General features: G+C 49.4%; 1 protein-coding gene across 4 annotated transcripts in view; it reads left to right on the forward strand.

The window, feature by feature from the left end:
* PODN (podocan) overlaps positions 1–3003 on the forward strand; it is an 83107-nt gene extending 80104 nt beyond the window's left edge. For 3 of the 4 annotated variants that reach the window (XM_060231833.1, XM_060231837.1, XM_060231836.1), the window contains exon 11: positions 2696–3003. The gene's annotated coding sequence lies outside the window, so the exon portion shown is untranslated. The remainder of the gene's footprint in view (positions 1–2695) is intronic. The other variant, XM_060231835.1, reaches the window with a different exon arrangement.
* Positions 3004–10935: the final 7932 nt, after the last annotated feature.

Below are 10935 nucleotides of genomic sequence, written 5' to 3' on the forward strand. Positions count from 1 at the left end.
GCCGGCGCTGGTCGCTGGAGGGCCTCCAGAGACTCCGGAGGGCCTCCAGCGACCAGCGCCGACCAGCGGAGGCCGCGGAGAGGCCGGCGCTGGTCGCTGGAGGGCCTCCAGAGACTCCGGAGGGCCTCCAGCGACCAGCGCCGACCAGCGGAGGCCGCGGAGAGGACGGCGCTGGTCACTGGAGGCCCTCCAGAGACTCCGGAGGGCCTCCAGCGAACAGCGCCGACCAGCGGAGGCCAGCGCCGACCAGCGGAGGCCAGCGCCGACCAGCCCGCCCACCCGGAGGGGAGGCCGCCACCCGCCCTGGAAGAAGGTAAGCAGGCAGGGAGGGAGGGGGCCGAAAGCGGGAGGGGGCCGAAAGCGGGGGAGGCGGCTGGCGGGAGGGGGCGGCCTTCCTTCCTACCTTCCTTCCTCCCTCCTTCCTTTCTTCCTTCCACCCTCCTTCCTTTCTACCTTCCTTCCCTCCCTCCCTCCTTCCCTCCCTCCTTTCTCCCTCCTTCCTTCCTTTCTTCCTTCCTTACCTCCTTCCCTCCCTCCCTCCTTCCTTCCTTCCCTCCTTCCCTCCCTCCTTCCTTTCTTCCTTCCTTCCTCCCTCCTTCCTTCCTTCCCTCCGTCCCTCCTTCTTTTCTTCCTTCCCTCCTTCCCTCCCTCCTTCCTCCTTCCCTCCCTTCCCAGTGGGGTGGGCTCCCGACTCCCTCCGCCGGCTGTTTCTGATAGCCCTGCGCCCCCTCTTTCATTTGATATGTGTCCCGTGCGGGTGGCACCCTCCTGCCAGGAGATGCCGCAAAATGAGCCCCCTTGAGGCTTATGGCGGCAGGGCCCGGGGGAAGCGAGCTAGACTGCTGTTCTTTTGAGGGGTTATAGAGTGTGGCATCAGCCCCATCGTTGTGGGATCCAGGGGGCCGGCGCAGCGGCCGGCTGAAGCAGCCTGTCGGTCACTTCCGGGTACCTGTCCTGCATCTCGACCTGTGTTATTAGTGACAGGCTGCTTCGGCAGGCCGCTGCACCGGCCCCCTGGGTCCCACAACGATGGGACCGATGCCACAGGGCCGGGCTCGAAACACTCTATAACCCCTCAAAAGAACAGCAGTCTAGCTCGCTTCCCCCGAGCCCTGCCGCCATAAGCCTCAAGGGGGCTCATTTTGTGGCATCTCCCGGCAGGAGGGTGGCACCCGCACGGGACACATATCAAATGAAAGAGGGGGCGCAGGGCTATCAGAAACAGCCGGCGGAGGGAAATGATGTCATTTGGGGGAAATGATGTCACAGGAAGTGATGTCACTTCCTGCTTCTGGCAGGTGGCACGGGGAAAATGATGTCACAGGAAGTGATGTCACTTCCTGTTTCCGGCGGTGGCATGACGTCACCGGAAGTGACGTCACTTCCTGTTTCTGGCAGCGCACGCTTTGCGCACGCGCACTCACATCATTCCCCCCTCAAGGTGTCCCTGGCTGGCCTCCAGCTATTATGGCCACCCTAGACTTTGATGCCATTCTTAAAGATATGGAAAACCCTTTTAGAATTCCAACTGGCACATGGCAAGCCAATGCAAACTACCATACTACTTTGAGCATGTAACACCCCTTCATTCTAACCTACTTCGGAGTCAATCTAGTGTAACAGTCAAGAGTATCTGACTAAAATCTAGCAGTATCTCCTATCATGAAACTCACCCACTGATTTTTAACCAGTTACATACTCTCAGCCTAGTCTGTCTCATAGGAGTTTTGTGAGTGTAAAATTGGAAAGTAAGGACCATGTATGCTGTTATAACTTAAAAGGTAAAGGTGTGCAAGCACCGAGTCTTTACCGACCCACAGGGTGATCACATCATGATGTTTTCTTGGCAGACTTTTTATGGGGTGGTTTGCAATTGCCTTTCCCAGTCATCTACACTTTGCCCCCAGCAAGCTGGGTACTCATTTTACTGACCTTGGAAGGATGGAAGACTGAGTCAACCTTGAGTCAGCTACCTGAGCCCAGCTTCCAGTGGAATCGAACTCATGTCATGAGCAGAGCTTACACTGCAGTACTGCCCAGGGGTGTGAAAAAAACAAATAAAGAGAGAGAGAGGTATTTTTCCAGTTTGGGTCTATTGGACCTGAAAATATTGGTATTCCTGTATAGTCTCAAATCACAGTATTAGTAATGGGATTCGGGTAAATATTTGGGAAACCAGAATTTATTGCCCTATAGGTATAACGGAGTTCAGAAGGAAACAGTATAATGGAGTTCTATGGATATAATGTTCAGAAGGCATTTAAAGTTTAAATATCTGCTGAGTTGTGCTGCAGTGGCGGCATGACTCTATGAGTTAAATGCCTTCTAGCTGCATCCAAATAAAAGCAGAAAAATAGTGGCTTTTATTCAGGTGTGGCTATTTTGGTAGCTGAGCAGCCCCTTTTCTTTCTTTGAGAAACAATCTGCCCCACCCAATAGTTTAAATGTAAATAGATATATGCTGACCCAGCCTGGGAAACTGGGGGACTGGTGTGTGCTTTAATGGGTGGCTTTAAAAAATGGTTCTGAGCAATTTGGTTCCATGTTTCTGACTGTTACTCACCCTGAGCTGTTGGGCTGGACCTGCTTTATAGAATCCTTGCCATGTCTGCCATAAGATCCTTTGTTTTGCCTAATTGCATTTTGAATAGTTGGTACCACTGTCTTGATTTATTTCTGATTTCATGTTTTGCAGGAAGTCATGCAGCAAGTGACATGTATCTCTGTGTTCGTGTATCGACATATACCTGTATCTTTCTAGATATACAGAGAGTACTTAGGAGAAAGTACAGTGAATTACATGCAGGTGGTTGGCTCCAGTGATGCTTGGCCAGGCCAGTTGTTGAAGACAGTCTGCTAATGCTGGGGAAGCCCCAAGCACCATTCCAAATCTACTTCATCTTCTCTAAGAACTTCCTGGATTATAAGGGATGGAGTGAGGGACATGCAAAAGCTGGCTTTTGTTTCCCTTCTTGCATTTCCCTGTTCTGACCTGTAAAAAAGTGAAACCGATTTCTCATTAGGCTTGTTCCAGTGTCAGAGCCCTTTCCCCCCCAGCACTTCTATCCGATTTTGCACAAGCTGCTGCGGGGCTGCAACTTGCCCTGCCTCTTTCCTGCAGCAAGCGAGATCCTCTGAAAACTGGTTTCTGCTTGCTGCACGAAAGAGGTGGGGCAAATCGCAGCCCCACAGCAGCTTGTGCGAAATCAGACAGAAGTGCTGGGGGGAAAGGGGCTCCAAGACCAGAACAAGCCTAGTGAGAAATCAGTCTGAGATTTTTTAGGGCAAATGCTTCACATAATATCTGTCAGTGTATTTAAATGAATCACTGTATACTTTCCGTATAAGTTTCCTTTGTAAAAATGTGGGGTGTATCAAACAGCAAAAAGGCCAATTCACCACATCAGACAGTTCTGTCCCTCTTTTGGTTCAGTATATATATTTGGGTTTTAAAAGAAATCATGTTACGGCTGGCTCCCATTTATAATTTATCCCTATTCCCAAAGCCTGAGATATGCATCCACCTTTATCAAGATTTAAAATATCAAATTACTATGTGTTGTGAAAATAAAATGTATTTTTGCCTTTGAGAGGCTTGTCAGAGTTTCTATGTCTCTGTATGTGTGTGCACAAATGCACAAACTTTGCTTCCCATTGAAATAGAAATATGAATTTTTCCCCACTATTGCCTCTGATGAAGCAGGGTTTTGTAGATGTTTTGAAACACTATAGATTCTAAAGCTGCTTTACACTGAATTAGACCATTGATCCATCTTGCCCATTTTGCTTTGTTCTTATCAGCAGTATAAAGTGCTGGGTTCGGAAACGAGTAACAGTCAACATACTTTATTGCTAGTACATCACAAAGACAATCGGAGTCCGAGTCCCCGATTATATGCATTACCCAGAACAACCCGCTTCATGGCCAGGTCCAATCCTGACCAGTTAAACTTCCCATCACAGATCTTCATAGGTGGATTGTATTTGTCCCCATGTCAGGTGACCTGTGGTTTTCCACATAGTTGGAAATTCAGGGACCGTATTGCAAGGCACAACACTCCTCCCCTCCTAGTTCAAGATACATAGTTTTTAAAATAAGCTGGTGGGTGCTGCTCCCTGTGGGACTGCTGAGGTTCGACCTGGGCAACAGGGGCTGCTGGAATCACTGGTGGAGCAGCATGTTCCTTGCTGTGGGACGAGGCCGGAAGAGCACTGCCCTGTGACTGCGGCAATGTCGGAGGCTTCTCCCACTCCCCTACTGGGGGAAGGTCGCTCCAGTCTCTGCAAGGCTCCGCCATCAGCAAGACTGGGGCCAGTGGGGCAGCTGCTAGTGGCATTCCTACGCTATACCCACACCCTTGGGCCCCACCAGTTCGTCTGGCAGGGTGTGACGATGCAACTGGTCAATGTGCCAATGGAGGAGCTGACCCCCCCCTCTGTCAAGACCTCGTATGAGTGGGACCTGGTGACCCGCAGCACTCAGGCCGGTATCCACTCTGGGCTGCTTGAGAAGTTCTTTGCGTAGACCGGATCCCCTGGAAAAAACCCCCCTAGTGGTCTCCCAAATCTCCAGGGAGCTGAGAAGGTTTGAAGCCCTGTCGCGATGCAATCTATCTAGCCTGGTGGTTAATCTCCTGCCCACGAGTAATTCAGAAGGGCTCAGGCCTGTGAATGGGTTTGGGGTGATCCGGTTCCCAAAAAGAAAGGCTGCCAGGCGGTGATCTCAGTCCCCCTGAACAATGTGGCCCAGGGCCTCCTTGGTGGTGGTAACCATATGCTCTGCTTGGTCATTAGTGAATGGGTGAAAGGGAGTGGACAGGTGAAAGGTATGCAGGTACCTATTCAGGAACTCCTGGAATTCCTGGGAGGTAAACGCAGTTGTCCATCACTATGGTCTCTGGAATCCCATGGCTGCAAAAGACTCTCCGTAAGGCCCTCACTGCGGCCAAGGTGGAGGTTGAGGCTACGGGAATCACCTCTAGCCAATTTGTGCAAGCGTCAACCAGGATGAAGAATATTTGACCATGGTATGGCCCTGCGAAGTCTAAGTGCAGTTGGGACCAAGGCACACAATTAGACTCCCAGTGGTGAATGGGGCACTGGCCAGGTCAGGCCGCGACTCTTGGCAGGGCTGGCACCTTCTAACCCATCCCTCTATCTCTTCATCCATTCCCGGCCACCAGACATAGCTACGAGCTAGGGCCTTCATACGCACTATCCCTGGGTGCATCTCGTGCAAGGCTTTGAGCACTTGTTTATGGGGTGGGGGTGGGGAACCACCACCCTGCTACCCCAGAGGATGCAACCTTTGTGTGCTGAAAGTTCATTTCGGTGGGACATAAAGACCCTAAACTCCACGTCCACTTTGCCAATGGGCCAACCCCTCCCCACCCAGCCCAAAACACATGCGAGAATGCAGTCTTGGCTTGTGAACCAGGCTACCTCAGTGGTGTGGAGCGGCCTGTCAAGTAAAGTCTCTGTTAGCATCACATGGTGAGCAGGGGCCAGATCGGGGTCCATCGCAGGCAGCAGAAGGCAGCTGAGGGCGTCTGCGTGGCTCATCACTTTGCCGGGGCGGTAGACGAGCATGTAGGTGTAGGCATTGAGGGACTGATCACACCTCAGGATGTGCTGGGACAGGATCTGTGGGGTCTGGCGGTCTAGTGCGAGGAGGCCGAGCAACGGCTTGTGGTCCGTGGCAATCATGAAGCTCCTTCCATACAGGTAGTCATTGAATTTATACACACCCGCCACAATTGCCAACGTCTCCTTGTCTATTTGGACATAGTTATGCTCCGCTGGGGTTAAAGTTCATGAGCAATACACCATGGGGACCTCTCTCCCATCCGGGAGTTGGTGACTCAGGACCGTGCCCACTCCATAGGGCGAAGTGTCGCAGGCCAGGATCACCTGAAGGGACTCATCAAAATGGTGGAGCACCATGTTCGAAACCAAAATGTCCTTGACTGCCTGGAATGCAGCGGCCTGCTTCTTTCCCCAGACCCACAGGGCTTTTTTGTCCAGTAATCTATGTAGGGGTTCTGTGAGGGCAGCTTTGTGGGGCAAGAATGAATGGTAGAAGTTCAACAGTTCCAAGAAACTTTGACATTTCACTTTATTCTTGGGGGCCGGAGTCTGCACTATTGCCTTGGCCTTTTCTACTGTGGGGTGGATGCCGGCCACGTCTACGGCAAACTCCAGGAACTCCATCCTTGGCACCCCAAGCAAGCATTTCTCCCGCTTAACCTTAAGCCCCGCAGACTGGAAACAGCACAGCACCTCGCGTAGGCAGCAACTGAATTCTTCAAATTCTGTGGCTGCTATTAGAACATCATTGAAGAATGGTTGTACTCTGGGAATCCCTTTGAGTCCATTAGATTTTGGAAAATTCCTGGAGCTACACTAAACCCGAATTGCAGCTGGCGCACCTTGAGAGCCACCCCGTGCGTAACTATAGTTTGGGCCTCTGTGGTCTGGGCGTCCACTGGAAGCTGTTGGTAGGCCTGGGCCAGGTCCAGCTTCCCAAAAACTTTAGAGCCGCCCAAGGACGTGAGTACGTGACTCACCACTGGGATGGGGTATGCATGGTCCTGTAGGGCCTTGTTTATTGTGCATTTATAGTCTGCACAGATGCTTATGTCCCCGTTTGGCTTCATGGACATGACAATTGGAGTCTCCCAGGCAGCATGGGAGACGGGCTTTAAGATTCCATGTGCTACGAAGTGGTCTAGTTTGGTTTCGATTTTAGGTTTCAGCATGAATGGAACTCGCTGAGCCCTTAGCCTTATGGGCCTTACCATGGGGTCAAGCTGTAGGGCTATGGGCGGCCCTTTATAACACCCCAGAAGTCCTGCAAAATGAACTTGGCTAGCCGCAACTGCGGGCTGCCGTGGGGGCACAATTTCTTAAGGGTCTCTTCCGAGATTATGGAAATGGAAGAACCCGTGTCAAGTTCCATCAAACTAGGGGCCCCCTCCACCTGGACCGAAATCTTGACCTTGTCTGGGGTGTCCAGGGGCAAGTTGATTACCTGGATGCTGGTGGATGCTGTTGTGTGTGCATCTGTCGAGTCTTGGTGCATGGATTGATGCCACCGGTTGGACTTGGACCTGCATGCTCACATGATGTGGCCCATTTTTCCGCAGTTCCTACAGTCCGCTTTGCAGTAGGGGCAGTCTCAGCGCTCGTGTGGATCCCTCCAACTGGTGCACTTAGTACTGGCTGGCTTCTCTGCGGCCTGTGGTCAAGCTGGAGGTCGCGGCCCGCGGTGTGGCTGGTGGCAGAGCTGGTGCACTTCTTCCCTGTTGGAGCTGTCTGAAGCCAAGGAGGTGGTGGCTTGATGTGCGCTCATCACGGGGTGGCTGCTGTGTGCCTGTTCAAAGGCAGTCACCTGCTGGAGCGTCTTTGTGAGGGTAATGTCTTCGTCCTTGGTGGCTAGCAACTTTCGGCACAGTTTCTCCTCCTGGATGCCCATCACGAAACAGTTGAGTAGGATCTACTCCAGGTTCCCTGTGAAGTTGCATCACAGGATGAGACCTCAGAGTTTGGAGAGATACTCTGCCACTGACTCAGCCTGCCACTGCTGCCTTGTGTAGAAAGCATGCCGGTGTGCGAGGTGAGTAGGTTGTGGGGATAGATGATCGGTCATCACCATGATCAGATTCTCGTAGGTTGCGGCTGCAAGGGTGGTTGATTTGATGAGTCTTTTCAACAGCTGGATTGTCTCCACCGTGCATGAACTCAGGAGCAGCACCTTCTTCTCCACCACTTTCTCCATCTTGTGTAGCTCGATGTAATAGCTGAGCCGGTCCACTCATGATTCCCACAGGTTGGGCCGAGTGGAGTTGAATTCAGGTAGCGATTGTCCTGGAGCCACAGCCATGCCTCAACCACATGCGTTGCTAGAGCATGGAGCAGAGCTCTGGAGCTTGGTGTGCAGCTTGTGGTGTGGCCGGGCGAAAGGCTGGCTGCTCAACAGGATCCCATCCTCATCGCCAGTGTAATGTAGTGGGTTCAGACATGAGTAACAGTCAACATACTTTATTGCTAGTACATCACAAAGACAACATGGCGGGTCCGGGTCCCCGATTATATGCATTACCCAGGACAACCTCCTTCCTAGCCAGGTCCAATCCTGATCAGTTAAACTTCCCACCACAGATCTTCATAGGCGGATTGCATTTGTCTCCACATCAGGTGATCCACAGTTTTCCACTGGTCACCTCAGCACATGTAGTCACGCTGTGTTGGAACTTCAGGGACCGAATTGCAAGACACAACGAGCAGTCTTCTGGAACTCAGGCCGAAGGTTTTTTCCAGCCCTGCTATATAACCAGAGATGCCAGGAAACGAATGGCTCCTTCTATCACAAACCCCTACCACAGAATCCATTCTGCCATTTGCAGTCATGCATGTGTACAGTTGCTTTAGCCGTTTGCCTTTAGATTCTTCTCCTAAGAACATAACATAAGAGAAGCCATGTTGGATCAGGCCAATGGCCCATCCAGTCCAACACTCTGTATCACACAGTGGCCCAAAAAATTATACACACACACACACACAGTGGCTAATAGCCACTGATGGACCTCTGGTCCATATTTTTATCTAAACCCCTCTTGAAGGTGGCCATGCTTGTGGCCGCCACCAGCTCCTGTGGCAGTGAATTCCACATGTTAATCATCCTTTGGGTGAAGAAGTACTTCCTTTTATCTATTTTAACCTGTCTGCTCAGCTCTGCTCCTGTTTGTGTTTGGAGCTTCAGAAGTGTGATACTCAGGGGCACATGGCTTTGGGAAGGAGGAAAGGAGGAGGGAAAGGAAAATGGACAAAGGGAATGGGCAAGAGAGGTAAGAAAAGAGACAGCACATTCAAGCAACCTGTTTATGTTTTAACCCACCTAATATGTGCTCATCCTGACCTGGATTGCCCAGGGTAGCAAGATCTCATCAGTTCTCAAAAGCTAAGCAGGGTCTGCAGCCCTAGAATAAAGCAGAAGTCAATTTGCACCTTTAAGACCAAAAAAGTCCTGGTTAGTCTCTTGGATGGAAGGCCACATAGTAAGTCCATGGTTGCTACACTGAGACAGGCAATGGCAAACCACCTCTCTAGCCTTGAAAACATCTCTAGCCTTGAAAACCCTATTGAGTTGCCATAAGTCCGCTGCTTCTTCATGGCATTTTACATGCACAATGATTATCCTTACAAAGGCTGTAAGAGACTAAAATACTACCATACTGTTCTAAGAATTTCCACCCTCACCAATGATTTGGATACAATTATATCCTGCTGTTATGGGTAAATAAAGGACTAAGTCATAGTTAAGATGTGGTCCTGATATTACATTTCCTGTTGCAGCTAGGATATTACTATAGAGGAGGAGTGGTCACACAGAATAAATGTCAGATGTTTGAGAGCCACAAGACATGAACAAATATTACACACATGTCTTTATTAAAACTCTTAATACTTTCTTTGCACAAAAAGATAAATACATATAAATACTTTACAACATGGCCATGCTAGGAGACTTTTAAAAAACAAAAGCTGGGAATAACAGTCCCCATAAAACCAGCATAGGGAAAGGTTAGGGAATTATTTTTGGCACCCGTTGGAGAAGGAAACACACATGTACCTTATAAATCACTGGCCACCATTTGCATCATTACGCATCCCTCTTTGCCTTGTCACCAAGGTTAGTAAATATAGCTCCTACAATAGCTATGAAACTAAGGGGGAACCCTGTACTGCCCTCTTTAATTCCGTCCCTCCTTCCAGTGGCTCCCTTGGCACTCGCAATCTCTTTCTCTGCTCTAGGTTTCTAGCTGCTCTCTGTGGTGGAGGAGAAGAGCTTGCAAGCCTGCCTATTTCCCCCTCCTTCCCTTCTTCATACATGGCAGAAACCTACTAAGGTAGCCAGGTACAACTCTAGAAATATCTGGGGACTTTGTGGGTGCAACCAGGAGCAAGGGCGTGACAAGCACAACTGAACTCCAAATGGAGTTCTGGACATCACATTTAAAGTGACAGCACACCTTTTAAATGCCTTTCTTCTATTTGAAAATAATGAAGGATAGGGGCACCTTCTTTTGGGGCTCATAGAATTGGACCCCTTCATCCAATCGTTTTTAAACTTAGGGGTGTTTTGAGGAGAGACCCTGGATGCTATGCCAAAAATTTAGTGCCTCTACCTCAAAAAACAAGCCCCCAGAGCTCCACATACCCACAGATTGATTCTCCATTATACCCTGTGGGAACTAGTCTCCATAGGGCATAATGGAGTGGCCAGAGGACATTTTCCTCTCCCTGCCCACTTTCTGATAATCCTGAAGTGGGGGGAGGGTTTCCAAACCAGGGGATCCCCTCCCCCCAACTGGGGATTTGTAAACCACAAGGGAAGAACACAGGAAATTGCAAACCAAGAAAAATGTGTTATTTGAAAAATAATCATACTTAGAGAAGACTTTCAAATTCACTAATCTTATTTATAAAGTGAACATTACTTAGAAAACTAAACCACTCTTTCAATAGAACACTTAGAATCATTCACAAAACAAATATATTTGCATGAATAAAACAACAATAAAGAATTCAGAATAAGGTAGAAAAGTCCATCACATAAGAGTCCATAAGGATGCACTACTCAAACATAGTTTTTTGTTGACACGCAGACGTCTCCTTGCCAAAATAGAGAGGATATTCGATGATGCTATGAATGTTCTGTAGAAGGATTCAGATATTGAAGAGAAGTACTATTGATAACATGATTCCCAGTAAAATTTTGTGTTTCGATTACGAAATAACTTCTTCTGATCAATATACTTCGATAATCTGGAACTAAAACATATTTATGCAAAGATAATGCATTGCTGAAAAGAATCAAGAAACAAGCTAAAGCTAAATTTATATCAACAAATACACTCACTCAATGCTCAAAGG

Source organism: Heteronotia binoei, chromosome 2 (assembly GCF_032191835.1).
Source record: "Heteronotia binoei isolate CCM8104 ecotype False Entrance Well chromosome 2, APGP_CSIRO_Hbin_v1, whole genome shotgun sequence".
Lineage (NCBI taxonomy): Eukaryota > Metazoa > Chordata > Lepidosauria > Squamata > Gekkonidae > Heteronotia > Heteronotia binoei.